We start from the raw sequence: 22,560 nt of genomic DNA on the forward strand, positions 1-22,560 counted from the left end.
GGGGACAGGAGTCCATGGATCAGGAAGCATTAGGGAGTTGTGGGGGTGGCATTTGGAGTCTTTGGTGTGGAAAACTTCTGAGAAAGAAGACCGGTATCCAGCCCTTACTCAGGTCAAGTCCTGGGACGGTGTGACTACCGAGCCTCAAGATAGATCTGTGGGAACTGGATGCACACAGGATGTGCACTTTGCTGGTGGTACTCAGAGGAGAATTGAATGTGTGGGAGGAAACACCTGAGCATTAGCTTCCTATGGCCCTGTGTGATGGGAAGAATGATTCTCTGAGCCAAGTGGATGGGTTCTTGGATGACCTCACAGTGTTTCTCTGCCCAGCATGATGTGGAGTGGTAAGTGAATTCCTGGGCACAAGAGAGGAGCACAGGAGAAGCAAAAGCAGAAGTATGGATGGGAATGTGCCCTGGGAAGCAGTGAGCTTGTTGAATGATAACCAGGGCCAGGCATCTCAGAGATGCCACTGTGGGTAGCTAATGTTGATGATTGGAACTCAGGGTCCACCACCTGCATCCCTGTCTCCTTGTTACTGCTCAGCACCCCCTAGAATTCCGAAATGAGTGAACTGAGTTTCTGCCAGCCCTTCAGCAAGGGCTTTCAAAACAGAAATTCAGTTGTGTAGAAAAATAAAGTCACATTTCTTACACACATGAATCTGGGGAGCAGAATTCAAGCCTGCTTTTTGTATAATAAGGAAAAATTCCATTTGATAATGTCTAGTCAAGAATGGGCACTTCTCTGTCCTGCAAAGATCAGAATGCCCTTAAACTCAGGCCAATACAAAGAAGGGTTTGTTGAAAGGACACACAAAAATCTCTTAGAAACCAAGGGCAGAGAAGTGTAACTGGGTCCTTGGAAAGTGGAAAATGAAGTTTTTTTTTTTCTCCTCTAAGCGGCTACATGAGGGCTTTCATTTCTCCCTGAGTGCCCTTCCCCTCTCTTTTAATTTCTTGCTTTGCATGCCATGCCCCCCCGCCGCCCAACCTGGACAATCTGTTATGGCCCCATCCCAGATCTCTTACTAAGTTACCTACTAAGGAGTTCACAGTTCAGTGTCTACACAGCAAGAATCTGATTGATTTTCCTTGGTCAGGTGTCTACTGTTGGTCCAATTACTGGCTGGCTATTAGTGAAGAATCACAAGCCACCTTCAGAGCATCAACGGCAGGGATGCCATATCGGATGTTCATGGTGATCAGAAGGAGGTTATCTTGTCAACTTGGGTTGCTCCTAGTTAGTAGGGTGGTCTAGAGGATGTCCTTTGATGCATTCAAATCTCAACTCTGCTTATAAAATGCAGTGCTGGTAAAATTACTTGATTTCTCCAAGTCTTTGTTAATAAAACAGGAATGATCATTTTTATCCTACAGAGGTTCTTATAAGGATTACAAGATCCAGTGCATTTAAGGAATTCAGGCTGGTATCTGGTGCTTCATAAATACCCTATAAGTTCCAGATATCATAAATTCTATTATTAGTGATTGTAAACCATATAAATTATGCAGTCATGAAATGTTGACACATTATATGATAAACATTTATCTGCATTCAAGGTTATCAGTATGTGTTTGGTTAAGGTCTATGGAATTAAAATTAAAATCAGAATCATAGTTTTATACCAAAATTGATAATCTAACAATGACAGTTACAATGATATTGATGATGATGAAGGAATAAAACTGGATAAATTTTTTTTTCAGGATTGTGTGGTGTAGGTATGCACATATATATGATACCTGATTTGAATTTTATTTAGATTTTTTGTTCTAATGACTTTTTTCTTATCATCTTGACCCTATTTTGACATCTAGCAATACGTGATTTTTTCCAAGATACATGTTTCATAAACAAAATATATGTTTATATCTGACTGTACCCAAGCTGCTAATTATGGGCATCTCTTTCTATAGCTCACTATTAAACACTCATGTCTTTGGGGTTATATAGAAAACAATTTATGTTACAAAATAAAATCCTCCCTCAAAAATGTTTTCCCTGTGAGTGAGGAGGGAGGAAATCACAAACTGTTATTATTTTTCCTTAGATGGATCTAAATATTAACATTCCCTTAGCTTTAAAGATTATTTTTATGCTGCTCCTTTATAAACAATCAAAGTACACTAGCTCTTCTGTTGCCTCGGGTTCTGTCTACAGCATACCCAAACAACCAAGCTAAAAGAAATGAGAAAATCAGTTCAACAGGTTATTTGGCATTGCATGCAGAAAATAAAAATGTTTGAATAGCTTAAAACATTTTAAAAAGCACAGCATATAGTAAATTGATTTGAATGTTAAACACAGCCTAAGGATCCCTTGCTCGGGGGAAGAAATTGTTTCTAGGTTTTCTTGCAACTGTGTTAACTAGCCAACTTCTAGAAAGCCAGCAGCAGCAGTAATAGGAAGAATAGGAGAAGGAGGAGGAAGCTAGTCTGATAATAACAGCAGAAATAGTGGTCATAGTAGTAGTTGTAATAGTAGTAGTTAACACCTCAGGTAGACAGTGATCTAGGCACTTGGTAATATTTACTCTTTACAGCAGCCTTGAGAGATAGCACTGTTAATCTCCCATGTAACAGAAAACTGAGACTTCAAGGAGTGAAGTACCTAGTGGAGGAACCAAGAGCGGAAGAACAGGAACAATGGCTGACACTGACGGCATGTTTCAAGTTTCTTAGTTCTTCATGTGCATGACTTCCACTGAATTCTCACAGCAGTCCTAGGAAGCAGCCTTCTCTCTTATGCGCAGTGAACACAGGAGGAAAGTGAATCTGGGAGGCTTGACTAATCGAATGGCAGACAAGGGACTAACACCAGAGATCCAAAGCCACGACTGTAGCCTTGCCATTTATCTTGGGGTTTAGAAGTGATGTCTTGTTGGTTCTGCTTGGACTGATTTGTTGAGAGTGAGGAACAGTCCTCTACTTAGAGATTCTCCCAGGATGCCACTCTCCCTGATAACAGGTTTTCCCTGAGCTGCTCTCTTCTTGCTGCCTGGCTTGGAAAACAGCTGCTCTTCTGCTGAGGGACTCTGATGGACCCCCCCTTGCCCTCCTCAGTAAGAGGTGAGGCAGTAGGGTAAGGCAAGTGAAGCACTTGCCTGGGGCACAAAATTTAAGGGCCCACCAAAAAATTTAATCATCAAGAAAATAATATTTTTATGTATTTTAAAATATTAAATATTGAGATAAATAGCTTTGAAAAATCTACATCTGAACATATTATCAATATTTAAGATAAAGACATGATCAGTGTGGTCCTGGGTCACCTGGATGGAGACAGGATGGTGAGCCCCATGCTGGCTGTCTGCTCATGGCTGCCCCTGCGGTCCTCACACCCAGGGTCTTCTTGGGCCCTTCATAACCTTTCGGCCCCTCAGTCCACCCTTCTACACGAGTACCACACCAGACTCCCATACAGAGTCACCGTGAAGGGCTAGAGCCTGTATGATGGTACTTCTGTAGGCATCACCAAAACAGTACATCTTCACTCAATGCTGTTTAAAAAAATGAGGATGGCATTTTCCAGTGAGATGCTAAAAAAATTAGGCCTCTTCTCTTCTACCTTTTCTCTCCAAAACTCAACTAATAGAGCTGTTTTAAAAAGAGGTAGTCAGTGCCTTTCCAATTTTAGATTTATGTACTGGGCCAGTCTTGGTTTCTCTTTTCTTATGTGCTACTTGGGGTGTCAGCTTAAGAAAACACTGGCTCCCCTGCCGGCATGTCAGCTGGGACACATGTGTCCTGCTGACCTCTTCCAGAAGCATTGAGGAATTGTCCGGTCCCAGAGGCCTTGGGCTTTGAGGACTCAACCCAGCATTCATGCTTTTGAATACGAATATGACTGCTTCCCACCCCAAAAGACATTTTATTTATTATTTTAAAAATATTTTCTTTGGGCTTCTTTAATCCTAGGAGACATTTGCTTGATGAATAGCAAATAAGTTTCCTAACCAGACTGTTGTTATAAATATCCATGGCATTAATTCAAACCATTTGCATCGGAAACTTTTTTTTTTTCTGGAGGGAAAAGGGTGGCTGACTTAACCTCAACATTTGGGACATGATTTTCCCTAAAATAACCACAACATCCATCATTTTTTTTCCTGCTGGTGTGTCAATTTTTTAATGAGAGTCTGGGTCCCTCCAGTACCTTTGGTTTCCATGGCAACAATTCTACGTGTTTATTTTGGCTTACTGAAATAAAACACTGAGGAAAAGGTCAGTGACTCATTTTTGATTGGGGGTTACTCTAATTAGAGGATGATTATTTAAAAGCTGATCACTAACACAAAGTTACTATGTGCGTAGAAATAAGATCCACAGCAAGTATTTTAAATGACAAATTGTAAAACTTTTAGACAGTTGTTTCCAAACTCTGCCTGTTTATTCACAGGTGCAGGTGTTTTTAAGATTATTATTGTTTCACCCATGTATAACTAACTTTGACTTCCTGCCATTCCCTCCTGGTACCAGGATCTGAGTAATGCATTAAGTAATGGATTAAAGTGTCTAGAGTGACTAATGCAGTTATAGGAGTCTATTTGGACCTATGGTATATATATCTGAGATGAGCTGAATCAATACAGTAAAGTCTTTCTGAGGTGGCTGCATTGCTGGAGTCCCAGCCTTTTTTATTTTTGTTGGAGTATAATTGCTTTATACTGTTGTGTTAGTTTCTGCTATACAAAGAAGTGTATCAGCCATATGTAAAAATATATCCCCGCCCTCTTGAATCTCCCCTCACCCCCCACCATCTCACCCCTCTAGGTCATCCCAGAGCACCTAGTTGAGCTTCTGTGATGTACAGCAGCTTCGCACTAGCTCTCCGCTTTACACATGGTCGTGTATATATGTCAGTGCTGCTCTCGGAATTCGTCTCACCCTTTGATTCCCCTCTCTGTGTCCACATGTCCGTTCTCTATTTCTGCGTCTCTATTCCTGCCCTGCAAACAGGAGTTTTAGTGTTTTCATCCCCTCTGTCTCTTCAAGTTGGGTTTTGAATCTGTGAGAAGGGGCCTGCCATTGCTTTCTGATTATTGCCTTGGGTTGCCACTGTTTGATTTAGCACGCCTCTCTTTCCTCAACTCTAAAATGGGAGCAACAGAGAATCTGTATCATACGGTGTTTGAGAGGATTAATAATAAGAATAATGACGAATGCCTGGTATTTAGCAAAGTGCAGGCTCTTAGTAAACACCAAGTTAATGTTGGCTGTTAAATTACCCTTTACTTTCATTATTAGATCAGCCCTTTGGCCTTTGAACTCCTTTGTTAAAAATTAATTTAAGGCAAATGAAATGTTCACTGTAAGAGGCAAGAAATCTTTCTTAACAGCAAGGATATGTTTGTCTGTGAAGAATTTTACTCCTCTGAGTTTCCATGAAGCTGCTTTAACTCTCTCCTATTTAAGAAGAATGGGGTATTTTGTCTTCTTGAACCCAGGCTCTTGGAGACTGGCTGCTAGGCCTATGGGCAAGGCTCAGATGGAGAACCTGGCCTTCATGCCCCCAGTGGTTGAATCTTGATCAGTACATACAATATAAAAATATGAGGAACTAAAAAAAGTCAGGCTCCAAAAGCAGAACCAGAGAGTAGAAGAGTTGTTGCCAGGGGCTGGGAGTGTTAAATGGGAAGATGTTGGCACAAGGGTTCAAACTTTCAGCTATGAGTTGAATAAGCTCTGGGGGTCTAATGGTGACTATAGTTAATAATATTGTATTGTTCTTTTAAAAAAGGTTCATTTGTTTGTTTATTTTGTGGCTGTGCTGGGTTTTCGGTGCTGCTTGGGCCTTCTCCAGTGGCGGGGAACGGGGGCTCCCCTCTAGTTTCCGTGAGCAGGTTTCTCATTGCGGTGGTGTCTCCTGTTATGGAGCAGAGGCTCTAGGGTGTGTGGGCTTAAGTAGCAGTGGCACATCGGCTCAGTGATCATCTTGTCTCCCACGAAAATAGGGGGAATACCTAGGGGTGTTAAACACAGAGGAACCTGACAATTAGCTGTTGTTTCAGTTACCTTTTATTTTGTAAACTTACTGTAGCAATTGGGGAGTTTGGGTTTAACAATAAATAGCCTTTCAGGGTCTGAGAGGAGGCTTGAAGTTGTCCGGAGATGGGTTGTTGGAACTGAGGCTCCACCCTACACAAGCCTGATGCTGAAAGTGAAGCGAAAGTGTTAGTCGCTCAGTCATGTCCGACTCTCTGTGACCCCATGGGCTGTAGCCCGCCAGGCTCTTCTGTCCGTGGGATTCTCCAGGCAAGAATACTGGACAGAGTGGCCATGCCCTCCTCCAGGGGATCTTCCCCATCCAGAGACTGAGCCCAGGTCGCCTGCACTGCAGGCAGATTCTTTACCATCTGAGCCACACAAGCCTGAATCTGAGGCCCTCAAATTCTTGTTCCCAACTCTGACCCTTCTTCCACCTATTCTGTCGTTTATTCAGGAAATATATATATATATATATATATATATTTTTTTTTTTTTTTATTCAGTAAATATTTATTCAGTGTCTCCCTCTGTGTCAGAACACAGTATTGGGCATGGCAAAGAAAAGACTCTGGTTATTCTCAGATCACACACACACAGAACATGGCACAATGTTCTGTAGACTGTGTGTGACTTTCCATCCCAGCGTGTTGTTTTGGTCCTGTGAGAGTGACCTGGAAGAAGTGCTGGCCTCAGCCCTGCCACCCCTGGTCAGGCCTGGGGGCACTTCCTTCAGCTTCTGCTGTTCCCTCACCTGAAAACACAGCAGCAAGAGCTGCCCAGTTCCTGATATTAGGCACACGCACCTCAGCCCTAGGGAACAGCTCTTTTAACACCCACGTCCTGTCTCAACACCCACCCTCCCATCCCCAAGAGCAGCCTGAAAAGCCTTGGAGACCCCAGCAGAGAGAATGGGCTTTCCCGACAGGTTGGCTCTGGGGTGGGAGGGTCCCAGACGTCCTCACTCATCCTCTCAGGAGCAGCCCCCCTCCATCCACTCAGGGGTCTGGAGGATATCATGGAGACCCTCCAGAGAACCACCCTCTGAAGTAGTTTTTCAGACCCGTGAACAGTACCACACCTAAAACTGGAGGTAAAATGAAGCCCTGAGACAAAGGAAAAGTGGGAGCAGGGAGAACTCTGTGAGCCAGAGTGTTTGCACAGCCACCCCTAGGTAAGGGTTAGTAAAGTCCCCCGGTTGATGCTTTTCAAGAGAAAGATGCAGAACAGTGGAATACATTCTCTCCCTCTGCTGAAAGTCTCATAAAGCTGAATATAGTCCAGGACTTACCATTCTGGGTGCAGGGGCCTGCTGGCCCTGATCCCGCGATCCCAGATTCTGCATGTCTGCTTTGCTTTGAGACAGTGTGGAGAACCAGGAACTTTGGGGAGCAGTTCACTGACTCCACCCCCTCAGGCCTGGGAATGGAGTTTCTCCCCACAGGTGCCTTGCTGTTGGATTCCCTGAGAGTTGAAGCCAAGGCCAAATTTTGCCTCTGGGGTAATTATTCATGAGCCCACCATTGGTTGGTAAAAGTATAAAGGGCAGAGCTTGCCTCTCATTTCTGGGGCTGCTGGGTGTCTGGAGCATCTCCATTTATAGCCTGTTTTCAAAGCTTCGGAAATTGAGCTGGTTGATAGGCTTTGTTGGAGCTTGGGTCATTGGGAACCTTTGTTGACAACTATTTACTGTCCAGTCAAGAATATGTTTTCAGGTCATTTGTTCAAGAAAGTGGATCCCCTTTCAGATATGGGTTCATACATTAAAAGTATAATATATGTGGAATATAGAAAAATGGTACAGATGAACCCACTTGCAAAGTAGAAACAGAGACACAGATGTAGAGAATAAACATATGGATACCAAGAGGGGAGGAGAGAGTTGGGATGAATTGGGAGATTGGGATTTATGTATATATACACACACATATATGATAAAAGCATGAAGTATAAAACAGATAAGAACTGAGAACCTAACTGCATTGCCCAGGGAACTCTACTCAGTGCTCTGTCGTGATCTGAATGGGAAGGAAACTCCAAAAAAGAGGAGATGTGTGTATACATGTAGCTGATTCACTTTGCTGTACAGCAAACTGACACAGCATTATAAAACAATTATACTCCAATAAAATTTTTTTAAACATTGATAGGAAAGTCCATTTTTCTTTAATGACTGGCAACCTCCTTTTTGTTTGTTTGTTTTAAAAGATGGTAGCATCTGTGTCTCTTTATCTTTCTGGCTTACTACAATATTGTAAAGTAATTAGCCTCCAACTAATCAAAATAAATGGAAAAAAAAGCTAGTAAAAAAAAAAAATAAAGATGGCAGCATAGATTTTGGTGTCAGAGAGATCGTATGTCTAAGTCTGGGTACTACCACTTCTTAGTTGTATGAACATAGACTTGTTCCTTAAACTCAAGATACTGAAATTACCTCACCCTGAAGATGAGAATGCTTGGCTTGCTCCAGAAGAAGTCAGATGTGCTGGGATTTTTGTGACTTCTCTTTGTGTGTTTGTGTGCTTTTTCAGGACATTTTCGTAGAAAGTCCAAAATCATGTTTACTCTTAGTCTCTTTGTCATCTCTGATTACAGGTACACAGAGATAAAGTTCAAAGGCAGACAAGGACCCTCGGGTCTGTGCCATGAGGCTGGAGGAAGTTCTTCCTAGAGAATCCTGACTGTTGAGAATCCATACTTGGAGTTTGTCTTCAAGACATTGCCCACTGATAATGTTCAATACACCTAGAAGGTAGGACAGCAATCAGAAGAAAATGGAAATATGGTTTGGCAGGGTTAAAAGTAGTACTCATCACCATCAGGCTTGTTATCATCTACAAATCACTAGTTCAAGTGATGTTCAAACTTGGAGTGAATAAATATTAGTGAGCCAGAAGGTAAGACTTATTCACTCATTCATCAGGATTTTGCTAAGCCACTGCTGGGCAAGACTGTCAGAGGTGGTGGTGTGTCAGTGAAGACAGCGAAGTGCTGCCCTTTCGGAACACAGTTCCAGTCTGACAGTAAAAGTGAGAAATTGAAATGTGACATAACGTTAAGTGGTGACAAGGTATTTGGAAAGAGAAAAGGAAGGCAGGGAGAGGAGACGGAGTCATTTTTTAATATCAATATCAAGGAAGATCTCTCTGAGAAGATGATGTTTGATCAGAGACTTGGATCAAGCAAGGGCATGATCCCTAAGAATATGGGAGAACATTTTATTAGCCATAAACCAGGATTGTCACCAAAAAACTAAAACCTTTGATTACTCTCTTGGCCCCAGTGAGGATTTTGGATTTTAGTCCAAGTGCAAAGAGAAGCTATTAAGGAGAGACGTGATCTGATTATTTTGTTTTAAAAAGATCACTCTTCCTGCCATATGAACACGAACCTTAGGAAGGCTGAAGTGGAAACACTGAGACCAGTCTGGAGGCCATTGGAAAAGTCCAGATGTTGAAGCTGGATTTAGAAAAGGCAGAGGAACCAGAGATCAAATTGCCAACATCCGCTGGATCATCAAAAAAGCAACAGAATTTGAGAAAAACGTTTATTTCTTCTTTATTGGCTACACCAAAGCCTTTGACTGTGTGGATCAAAACAAACTGTGGAATATTCTTAAAGATAGGAATACCGGATCACCTTATCTGACTTCTGAGAAATATGTATGCAGGTCAAAAAACAACAGTTAGAACCATACATGGAACAACAGACTGGTTCCAAATCGGGAAAGGAGTATGTCAAGGCTGGGTATTGTCACCCTGTTTATTTAACTTATATGCAGAGTACATCATGTGAAATGCCAGGCTGGATGAAGCACAAGCTGGAATTAAGATTGTTGGGAGAAATATCAATAACCTCAGATATGCAGATGACACCACCCTTATGGCAGAAAGTGAAGAACTAAAGAGCCACTTGATGAAGGTGAAAGTGGAGAGTGAAAAAGTTGGCTTAAAACTCAACATTCAGAAAACTAAGATCATGACATCTGGTCCCATCACTTCATGGCAAATAGATGGGGAAACAATGGAAACAGTGAGAGACTTTATTTTTAGGGGCTCCAGAATCACTGCAGATGGTGACTGAAGCCATGAAATTAAGAGACACTTGCTCCTTGGAAGAAAAGCTATGACCAAACTAGACAGCATATTAAAAAGCAGAGACATTACTTTGCCAACAAAGGTCCATCTAGTCAAGGCTATGGTTTTTCCAGTGGTCATGTATGGATATGAGAGTTGGACTATAAAGAAAGCTGAGTGCTGAGGGACTGATGCTTTTGAACTGTGGTGGTGGAGAAGACTCTTGAGAGTCCCTTGGGCTGCAAGGAGATCCAACCAGTCCATCCTAAAGGAGATCAGTCCTGGGTGTTCATTGGAAGGACTGATGTTGAAGCTGAAACTCCAATACTTTGGCCACCTCATTCGAAGAGCTGACTCATTGGAAAAGACCCTGATGCTGGGAGGGATTGGGGGCAGGAGGAGAAGGGGATGACAGAGGATGAGATGTCTGGATGGCATCACCAATTCGATGGACATGAGTTTGAGTAAGGTCCGGGAGCTGGTGATGGACAGGGCAGTCTGGCATGCTGTGGTCCATTGGGTTGCAAGGAGTTGGACACAACTGAGCAACTGAACTGAACTGAACTGGAAAAACCCAGATGGGAGATGATAGTTCAGTTTTAAATGGCTCACAGCAGTTTTATTTGACTCCACCCTGAACTCATCCTGAGCATTCAGCCCTCTTATTGTTCATGAAACTGTTCACTTATTCTCAATATTAAACTCTGAGGGATCAGTGATCTTCATCATCTCCCTTCCAAGAATTGTGCTGGGCTGGTGGATGTACACAGATGCTCCCTCCAACATTTCACTGTCCTCCCCACTTTGCTCTTCCAGAGGAGAAAGGAGATATCAATATCTCTTCTTGCTCTTAGTTTTTTTTTCATGGTTTTTGGTTCCAGAACTGAATGTCCTCTCCTCCTTTTCACTTTCCATCTTTGAATCAAAAATTTCCATTAGTCTTCTGAAGTAATTTTGAGCATGCACCAATTGCATCCATAAACAGTCCCATGAGGGACATTTGTATTTTGTTGTAGTTGGTCCAAAGGTTATGATATATGGATTTGGAATTGTCAATAAAACTTGGAAAAGTTTTATTAGGTACATGGTGGACCTGGGAAAACGTGTTGGAACTTGTATGTTATGTAACTCTAATAGCTTAATTGCTAGAATTCTTGGGACTCTTACCAATGACTTCACTTCTCCTGAATGTGGGTTTCGTGCATCTGGTTGCTTGGCTGTTTTCAGAAAATAGGGGTAATAGTCACATTAATGTATCATCTTTTCCATGATTAGGAAAGAAACCTGAGAATGCTTTCCTAGCAAATATGTAGACACAGTTTCCTCCAACACCTGTTCTCTTAAGTCCTGAGATGTTTGAAAATAACCGCATAAGTTTCAGTATCTGATCCAGTCTTTCGAATATGTACTAGGGCAGCATAAAAATTTTGCTAGTGTGAGCAAATGTCAGCATGGCCCATCTCTTGCACCCCTGCCCATGGATTCAAGGAGAGTAAATACCTATTGATTTGGAATCACCAGTGGGTGGGTTATTTTGTTTCCATGTAATTAATCAGCAGATGAAAAAAACATGTTTTTAAAAAGTTAAGTACCTAATGTCACATTGCTGTTAAAATAAGGAGCTGGGATTCTGTATTCTAGATACTTATCCACCCTACATGCTTTTGAAAAATTTAAAAATTATACAGAAATACTTTCTCATTGTGGAAAAATTAGGAAACACAGATGGATTAAAAAACAAACCTCAAAAAATATTTCCACAATTCAGAGATAACCAGTGTTATCCTTTTGTTTCACTTATTTCCAGACATTTTTCTACACAAATATAATTACAAATATCTTATCAAAGATGAATACTGCTTTACAAATTCATTTCCCCTTTAATATTGAATAATACCTTGTGCTGTGTTAACGTCTTTTTATGGCATGAATATGGGTCTGCACTGTAATTTTTAAAATTCACATTATTTTCCATGCCAGGATGCTGGTGGTGTTTATTAAATATTTCATTATCTCTTTCCTCTCCTGAATTGGACTACAACTTGATTAACCAGTCTTCCTTATTTAGGACATTTATTGAGTGCTAATGATATTTGAAGTGTACTTTACATATGTATTTATTTCATTTATTTAACTTGCTTCCAATTTCTTAACATTACTGACAGTGATTACTCTTTATATACATTTCTGTATGATTCAGTTCAGTTCAGCTGCTCAGGTGTGTCCAATTCTTTGCGACCCCATGGACTGCAGCACGCCAGGCCTCCCTGTCCATCACAAACCCTGGAGCTTACCCAAACTCATGTCCATCGAGTAGGTGATGCCATCCAGACATCTCATCCTCTGTCATCCCCTTCTCCTCCTGCCCCCAATCCCTCCCAGCATCAGGGTCTTTTCCAATGAGTCAACTCTTCGCATGAGGTGGCCAAAGTATTGGAGTTTCAGCTTCAACATCAGTCCTTCCAATGAACACCCAGGACTGATCTCCTTTAGGATGGACTGGTTGGATCTCCTTGCAGCCCAAGGGACTCTCAAGAGTCTTCTCCACCACCACAGTTCAAAAGCATCAGTCCCTCAGCACTCAGCTTTCTTTATAGTCCAACTCTCATATCCATACATGACCACTGGAAAAACCATAGCCTTGACTAGATGGACCTTTGTTGGCAAAGTAATGTCTCTGCTTTTTAATATGCTGTCTAGTTTGGTCATAGCTTTTCTTCCAAGGAGCAAGTGTCTCTTAATTTCATGGCTTCAGTCACCATCTGCAGTGATTCTGGAGCCCCTAAAAATAAAGTCTCTCACTGTTTCCATTGTTTCCCCATCTATTTGCCATGAAGTGATGGGACCAGATGTCATGATCTTAGTTTTCTGAATGTTGAGTTTTAAGCCAACTTTTTCACTCTCCACTTTCACCTTCATCAAGTGGCTCTTTAGTTCTTCACTTTCTGCCATAAGGGTGGTGTCATCTGCATATCTGAGGTTATTGATATTTCTCCCAACAATCTTAATTCCAGCTTGTGCTTTATCCAGCCTGACATTTCACATGATGTACTCTGCATATAAGATAAATAAACAGGGTGACAATACCCAACCTTGACATACTCCTTTCCCAATTTGAAACCAGTCTGTTGTTCCATGTCCAGTTCTAACTGTTGCTTCTTGACCTGCATACAGGTTTCTCAGGAGGCAGGTCAGGTGGTCTGGTATTCCCATCTTTAAGAATTTTCCACAGTTTGTTGTGATCCACACAGTCAAAGGCTTTGGCATAGTCAAGAAAGCAGAAATAGATGTTTTTCTGGAACTCTCTTGCTTTTTTGATGATCCAGCGGATGTTGGCAATTTGATCTCTGGTTCCTCTGCCTTTTCTAAATTCAGCTTGAACATCAGGAAGTTTACAATTCACGTACTGTTGAAGCCTGGCTTGGAGAATTTTGAGCATTACTTTACTAGCGTGTGAAATGCGTGCAATTGTGTGGTAGTTTGAGCGTTCTTTGGGATTGCCTTTCTTAGGGATTGGAATGAAAACTGACCTTTTCCAGTCCTGTGGCCACTGCTGAGTTTTCCAAATTTGCTGACATATTGAGTGCAGCACTTTCACAGCATCATGTTTTAGGATTTGAAGTAGCTCAACTGGAATGTATGCTTATGCAGTGGTTATTTAAAGGTTTCTCATAAGTATTGGCAAAGGCTCATTCAGAAACGTTCTAATAGTTTGTGTTCACAGAGCACTGCAAGTGTTTATTTCTTCACCTGTATTTAATCAGTGGGAGTTACCAACTTTATCAGTCTTTTCTACACTTATAGGGAGAGATGATTATCATTATTTTAGCTTTGATTTCTTTGATCACCAAAGAAGGAAAATTTTTTTATTGGTATGTTCATCTTTTTCCTTAAAATATTTTTATTTTATTTTATTTTTATTTTTATTTTTTTCCATTTATTTTTATTAGTTGGAGGCTAATTACTTTACATCATTACAGTAGTTTTTGTCATACATTGAAATGAATTAGCCATGGATTTACATGTATTCCCCATCCCGGTCCCCTCTTCCACCTCCCTCTCCACCCGATCCCTCTGGGTCTTCCCAGTGAACCAGGCCCGAGCACTTGTCTCGTGCTCCCAACCTGGGCTGGTGATCAGTTTCACCCTAGATAATATACATGTTTCAATGCTGTTCTCTTGAAACATCCCACCCTCGCCTTCTCCCATCTAACATATTTTAAATAATATGTGTTTTAATGATATGTACCCACATGTACATAATTTGGTCCAAATGCAAAGCTTTAAAATTATGAAGTGCTCTTTTACTATAAGTTTTTTTTTTTTCTTTGCTCATCGTCTTCCTTCCTTTCACAACAGCCTCTCTCCCTCCCAAGTAGCCTCTGAAACAGCATCACATGCATCTTTTCTGCACATTTTATTTATCCTCCATATAATCTTCTTTAATATATAATATACATGCATAGGCACAATATCATATTGTTTTATGTGTTTTTTTATGGAAGTAGGATCATATATTATATGCTTTTCTACATCTTGCTTTTCTCACTCAACAATATCTCATTTGAAAATCCTCCAAGTCGTCTGGTAGAGCTCCAACTCATTATTTTTAATGACTGGAATTTTTAAAAAGTCATTCTCCTATTGGTAGACATTGATTTTTTTTTCTAGTTCTTTTTATTTCCTACCATGACTAACCATGCTGCCATCAATATCTTTTTACACACATCTTTGTAAAGAAATACTTTTATTTTATTGGAATATCCATGAATATTATTACTGGGTGGGTCTGTGAGTATGTGTTTTAATTATAATACATGATGCCAGATTGCTTTTGCCAAAGGATGTAGCACTTCACATTTCCACAAGAAATATATGTGAGAGAATCCTTTTCATTATATCCCAGCCAGCAGTAGATATTGTGGCTCTTTGTAATTTTTGTTACTCTGATGGGTGTAAAGTGATAATTATGTAGTTACTGTAATTTGCATATTCATGGTTACTTCTTTCATTTGTATCTTACCACAGGATTTATTTGTCTGAGTTATCTTTGCCCACTATTTTATTTGGTTACCTGTCTCTTTCTTGTCTATTTGTAAAATATTTTTGCATATTATTAACTTAAAATTTTATCATCTGTGTTACAAATATTTTTTTCCACATCTATTCTTAGTCCATTATATTTGTATATGAGATTCATTGTTGTGCAAAAGCTTTTCATTTTTATTTAGTCAAATATATCACAGTTTAGCTTCTGAATTTCTAGTCAGAGTTAACAAGTCATGAATTCTAGACAATACTAAATTGTGAAGTCTCAGCTTTTCATGTTTATCTCCTTCCAGATATGTCTAGGATATTAGTACCAATCATTTTTCTTCCAGTTTTATTGAAGTATAATAGACATACAGCACTGTGTAAGTTTAAGGGTATAGAACGATGATGTGACTTACATACCCCATGAAATAAGTTAGTGAACATCCATCACAATAAGTTAGTGAGCATCTATCATCTCATACAGATATAAAATTAAAAAATAATCTTTTTTCCCTTGTGATGAGAGCTCTTAGGATTGACTCTCATAACAATTTTCATATGTAACATACATCACTGTTAATTGTATTAATTGTATTGCACATTACATAGCTAGTAATTATTCATTTTATATCTGGAAGTTTGTACCTTTTGACCACCTTCATCCAATTCCCCCCTCTTCCCACTTCTTGCCTCTACTAACTAAAAATCTGATCTCTTTTTGTATGAGATATTAGTATCTCATATGCTAATATTAGGATATTAGTACCAGTCATTAAACAATCTAAAATTTTTCTATTAAAAATGTACCATGTTATTATAAACATATTAACATATTACCTCTCATCTACACTGGGATTTATTTCTGAAGTATCTACCATGTTTTATTGCTCTATTTACTTGCTCCTATTGGATTATAATGAGTTTATAATATATTCTGGTAATTGTTAAGGCAAATCTTTTCATAACGTATTTTTCTTAAGTATATATTTTTTCACATACAACTTTAAAATCATGTATCCAATTAAAAATTTATTATAATACTCATTGAAATTGCATTTAATTTGTAGATTAATTTTTGGAGAATAACATATTTTTCTGTTATTCCCTTATAAGAGATGGAATGCATCTTCATATTTTCACAATTACATATTTTAATAAGATTCTATTTATCCTGTGACTTTTTAATTAAATTACTTAAAAGTATTTTATGGTTTTTGTCACTATTGTAAAAAGATTGGGCTTTTCATCTCTTGATGCTAATTGTTAGAAAAAAGCTGTTAATTAAAAATATTTGTTTTTAATCCAGGAACTAGAACAAACTATTTTATTATCCTTAGAATGTTTTGTATTAGGATTTTTTGAGTTTTCTGTGTATAAAAATGTACAGTTATGTAATCAGCAAGATAGTTTTTGCTTTATCCAATGTTTTTTGCCTGCTATTTCATTTGCTTCAGTATCTACTATAATACTATACAAGTGTTATAATTAGTGTGAAATGGGTCATCTTTGATTTTGATTTTAGAATTTACTTCTAGTTTTTGGAAAATTATTGTTATTGGTTTCATAAGTTTTTTGTAGTGCTACTTTTTTTTTACAATATATTTCGGCTACAAAGCTCTTTGCCTCTGCTGGCTGGTGAATCTTGGCACTCTGTCCAAGTTTTGCTTCACTGTTCATTATTTTTAAATGTCTATGAATTACATGTCAATCCCTTTGGGGATCCCTAACTGTCCCCCTATTTTTAATTAGAACTGACTATTGAATTTTTTTAAATGCCTTTTTAAGTATCTGTTGTAAGACATCTTTCACATTTTTTCTGTACTGGTTTCAATGGATACATTTCCTGATATTAAGCACTCTAGTATTCTTGAAATATATACATCCTTTGACATATTGACAGATTCTCTTTGTTAATATTTTATTTAGAGTTACTCTTTTTACAGAAATAAGGCAAACTGGCTTGCAATTTTATATTTTGCTTCTATTTTTATTAAATTTGGGCATGAAAATTAAGTTGATATCATTAGGGAGCTTTATATATATTTCAATGGCTTATTTTAAATAATATAGGAATTTTCTGTTATTTAAAAGCCAGATTAAAGTCAGTTATGAAGCATATGGTCCTGATATCTTTTTATCCATGGCTGATTCATGTCAATGTATGGCAAAAACCACTACAATATTGTAAAATAATTAGCCTCCAATTAATAAAAATAAATGGAAAAAAAATGATAGATTCTTAACCATCTTGTGGATTATTTGTGGTAATTGATTAAAATTGTCTACTTCCTGTTGGGTTGGTTTTGTAATTGATATTCTGCTAGGAAATAATTCATTCCTTTGGGCTTTCAAATATTTAAAAAAGTTTTTTATTGGAGTATTGTTGATTTACAATGTTGTGTTATGGGTTTTCCAATCTTCTGTCACAGAGTTACCTTTATTGTTCTTATGTCTTTCTTCAGCCTTTCCTGACTCAGTGGTCATGTTTCTTTTCTCATTCTTTAAATTGTATTTACTTTGTACTTTTTGTTTTTTACTTTATCAGGCTTAGAAAACATTTTCTTTATTTTATTGGTCTTTTGAATGAATCCACTTTTGGGTTTAATTATTCTTTCTTCTATTTTTGTTGTTGTTTATCATTTTATGAATTTCACCTTTTATCTTTATAAATGTTATCTTCCCAGCTTATTTTTATTAATTTTATTTTCTTATTTACTAATACAAAGTTCCTTTATATTTTCTGCTTTTTGAAACAAATCAAGGCATTTAAAGCTATATATTCTGCCTTGAGTATAGCTTTTATTTGTGTCCTATAGGTGGTTTTACTATAAAATGTTTTCCTTTTTATTGCCTCCAATGATTTTCTAGCAGTTTATATTTCTTTGCTTTTAGTACACATTTTTGATCACCTTTTTATTTATTCTTAATTTTTTGCTTTTAATTTTAAGTTGAGGTTTTTAGATTCCATATATAATTGATATCATATGTATTATCTTTCCTTGTCTGACTTACTTCACTTAGCACAGTGCCCTCAGGGTCCATCCATGTTGTCACAAATGGCAAAGTAGCATTCTTTTTTACAATGGAATAGTAGTTCAATGTATATATAAACAACAATTTCTTTATCCATTCGTCAACTGATGAACATTTAGATTGTTCCCATATCTTGATTATTGTAAATAATGCTGCAAATGACATGGGGGGTGCTTGTATATTTTTGAGTTGATGTTTTCATTTTCTTCAGATTAAATACCCAGAAGTGGAATATCTGAATCTTATGGTAGTTCTTCTTTCTTTAATTTCTTGAGGAACCTTCGTACTGTTTTCCATAGTGGCTGGACTAGTTTCAGTTCAGTTCAGTTGTTCAGTCATGTCCGACTCTCTGAGACCCCATGAATTGCAGCTTCTTCAGCATTACTGGTTGGACTAGTTTACATTCCCACCAATAGTGCACAAGAGTTTCCCTTTCTCCACGCCCTTACCAATACTGGTCATTTCTTTTCTTTTTGGTAGTAGCCATTCTAACAGGTATGAGGTGATACCTCATTGTTGTTTTGATTTGAATTTCCCCAGTGATCAATGATATTGAGCATCTTTTCATCTATCTTTTGTTCTTCTGTATGTCTTTTTTGGGAAAAATGTCTGTTCATATCCTTTGCCCATTTTTTAGGTCTTCCCTGGTAGCTTAGCTGGTAAAGAATCTGCCTGCAATGTGGGACATCTTTGTTCAATTACTGGGTCAGGAAGATCTGCTGGAGAAGGGAATAGCTACCCACTCCAGTATTCTTGCCTGTAGAACCATGAACAGAGGAGCCTGGCTCACTACAGTGCATGGGGTTCCAAAGAGTTGGACATGACTGAGTGATTTTCATTTTCATTACCTTTTTTTTTTTTGATGGTTTTTACAGAGCTAAAACAAATTTTTTTTAAATTTGCATGAAAATATAAAAATCCTCAAATAGCCAAAGCAATCTTGAGAAAAATGGAACTGAAGGTATCGATCTCTCCAACTTCAAACTATGTCAAAAAACTACAGTAGTCAAAACAGTATGGTTCTGGCATAAAAACATACGTATGGATCAGTGGAACAGAATGGGGAGCCCAGAAATAAACCCATGTACTTATGATCAGTTAGTCTATGACAAAGAATATACCATGGAGAAAAGATAATCTCATCAATAAGTAGTGTTGGGAAGACCGGACGACTCTATGTAAAGGAATGAAATTAGAACACTCACTAACATTTTATATAAAAATAAATTTTAAAATGGATTAAAGACCTAAATATAAGACCAGATACTATAAAATTCCTTGAGGAAAACAGGCACAACTCTTTGACATAAATCACAGCAATCTTTTTTTAATCTGTCTTCTAAAGTAAAGGAAATAAAAGCAAAAATAAAAAAATGGGACCCAATTAAACTTAAAAGCTTTTGCACATCAAAGGAAACCATAAACTAAACGAAAAAACAACCTACTAGATGGAGGAAAGTATTAGCAAGTGATGACTAATATGAGATTAATATCCAACATATATAAACAATGCTTACAGATCAGCATCAGGAAAAAAAAATTCAAATAGCATTTGTTGGCAAGGATGTGGAGAAAAGGGAACTCTAGTACACTGTTGGTGGGAATGTAAATTGATATAGTCACTGTAGAGGACAGCATATACTTTTCTCAAAAAACTAAAAACAGTAAGGTTTTTATTTTTTTCCTTTTTAATGCATCTATATGGGATCTTTTTTCTTTTTTTTTTTCCATTTATTTTTATTAGTTGGAGGCTAATTACAATATCGTAGTGGTTTTTGCCATACATTGACATGAACGAGCCATGGATTTACATGTGTTCCCCATCCCGATCCCCGCTCCTGCCTCCCTCCCCATCCCATCCCTCTGGGTCTTCCCAGTGCACCAGCCCTGAGCACTTGTCTCATGCATCCAGCCTGGGCTGGTGATCTGTTTCACCCTTGATAGTATACTTGTTTAAATGCTGTTCTCTCAGAACATCCCACCCTTGCCTTCTTCCACAGAGTCCAAAAGTCTGTTCTGTACATCTGTGTCTCTTTTTCTGTTTTGCATATTGGGTTATCGTTACCATCTTTTTAAATTCCATATATATGTGTTAGTATACTGTATTGGTCTTTATCTTTCTGGCTTACTTCACTCTGTATAATGGGCTCCAGTTTCATCCATCTCATTAGAACTGATTCAAATGAATTCTTTTTAATGGCTGAGTAATATTCCGTGGTGTATATGTACCACAGCTTCCTTATCCATTCGTCTGCTGATGGGCATCTAGGTTGCTTCCATGTCCTGGCAATTATAAACAGTGCTGCGATGAACATTGGGGTTCATGTGTCTCTTTCAGATCTGGTTTCTGTGGTGTGTGTGCCCAGGAGTGGTATTGCTGGGACATATGGCAGTTCTAATTCCAGTTTTTTAAGGAATCTCCACACTGTTCTCCATAGTGGCTGTACTAGTTTGCATTCCCACCAACAGTGTAAGAGGGTTCCCTTTTCTCCACACCCTCTCCAGCATTTATTGCTTGTAGACTTTTGGATAGCAGCCATCCTGACTGGCGTGTAATGGTACCTCATTGTGGTTTTGATTTGCATTTCTCTGATAATGCATCATAATGATAATGCATGTTGAGCATCTTTTCATGTGTTTGTTAGCCATCTGTATGTCTTCTTTGGAGAAATGTCTGTTTAGTTCTTTGGCTCATTTTTGATTGGGTTATTTATTTTTCTGGAATTGAGCTGCAGGAGTTGCTTGTATATTTTTGAGATTAATCCTTTGTTTCTTCATTTGCTATTATTCTCTCCCATTCTGAGGGCTGTCTTTTCACCTTGCGTACAGTTTCCTTTGTTGTGCAAAAGCTTTTAAGTTTAATTAGGTCCCATTTGTTTATTTTTGCTTTTATTTCCAATATTCTGGGAGGTGGGTCATAGAGGATCCTGCTGTGATTTATGTCGGAGAGTGTTTTGCCTATGTTCTCCTCTAGGAGTTTTATAGTTTCTGGTCTTACATTTAGATCTTAAATCCATTTTGAGTTTACTTTTGTGTATGGTGTTAGAAGGTGTTCTAGTTTCATTCTTTTACAAGTGGTTGACCAGTTTTCCCAGCACCACTTGTTAAAGAGGTTGTCTTTTTTCCATTGTATATCCTTGCCTCCTTTGTCAAAGATAAGGTGTCCGTAGGTACGTGGATTTATCTCTGGGCTTTCAATTCTGTTCCATTGATCTATATTTCAAGACAGACATCTTTTAAAAGGGAACCAACTTTAGATGATAAAATAAACCATTTTTAAGATTTTTTGTTATAATAGCTCCTATTGTCTTAATAAACATCCTATCTTAGTTCTGAGTGATAAGATTCAATGAATAATTAAGCTACTAATAACTGTTTAAGGCAAGCAACTGTACACCAATCTCCAACATCCATTATCTTCTGTGTTTAAATCCAACAGGCTTGCGAGAGTTGTAAATGGACTAATACCAGAGTCTACTTTTCAACATCTAAAGCTTTCTATGGACTAAACACCAAATACCTCCATAAATAAGATGAAACAAAGATTTTGGTGGCTATTGCTACCATTGAATAAAAGACTTATGGTCTTTTTTACTCTAATCTAGCTTCACCCTACCTCAACCATGGAGAAGAGCAGAAGGATCAGAAAGAGCAGGGGCAGAAAAGCAAAAGAAAAAAAAAAAAAGAAGTAAAAGAGCTACAAAGAACAGAAAAGGGCCCTTGAACCATGGGTCAGACCTGGGCAGGGAGAGGGGAGAAGCTTTAGATTCAACATAAAATTGAACTTCTCGTGTTGCCTGGACAAGACTTTTAAAGCTTGGAAGTATCTTAATGATCAAAATAAGGAAAGGGGGAACAAAAAAGATGGAACAAACAGAAAACAAATAGCAATATAACAGATATACCTCTAACCATAATAATATTAAAAGTAAAGGAGGTAAACAGCCTTATTTAAGAAGCGAAGACTGTCACTTTGGACGAAAGAACTCAACTACATACCACTCACAAGAAATATACTTTAGCAAGTTAACAATATCAGGAATGAGAAAAGTGACATCATTAGAAATTTAACAGCTATTAAAATAATAATAAGGAAATGTTACAAGCAATTTCATGCCATCAAATTCAACAACATAGGTAAAAAGGGTAAATTCCATGAAACATACAAATTAGTAAAGTTCACTCAAGAAAAAAAAATAGATAACCTGAATAATCCTATATCTATATCAAAAGTTGAATTTTGTAGTTTAAAAACTACAAAGTAAACTACCGACCCAGATGCTTTCACTGATGAATTCTACAAACATTTAAGAAGAGTGACATAAATTCAACAGAAATTCTTTCAGAAAAGGTATTCAGATTGAAAAGAGAGTAAACCTGCTATTATTTGTAAATAACAAGACCATCTATGTAGAAAATCCAATTGA

The 22,560-nt window shown here is 38.1% G+C and overlaps 1 long non-coding RNA gene across 1 annotated transcript in view; it reads left to right on the forward strand.

The window, feature by feature from the left end:
* Nucleotides 1–21,982, forward strand: part of LOC139036216 (uncharacterized) — a 211,846-nt gene extending 189,864 nt beyond the window's left edge. The window contains exon 4 of the long non-coding RNA XR_011488919.1: nt 21,573–21,982. This is a non-coding gene — a long non-coding RNA (uncharacterized lncRNA). The remainder of the gene's footprint in view (nt 1–21,572) is intronic.
* Nucleotides 21,983–22,560: the final 578 nt, after the last annotated feature.

This window comes from Odocoileus virginianus, chromosome 8 (genome assembly GCF_023699985.2).
Source record: "Odocoileus virginianus isolate 20LAN1187 ecotype Illinois chromosome 8, Ovbor_1.2, whole genome shotgun sequence".
NCBI classification, from domain to species: Eukaryota; Metazoa; Chordata; class Mammalia; order Artiodactyla; family Cervidae; genus Odocoileus; species Odocoileus virginianus.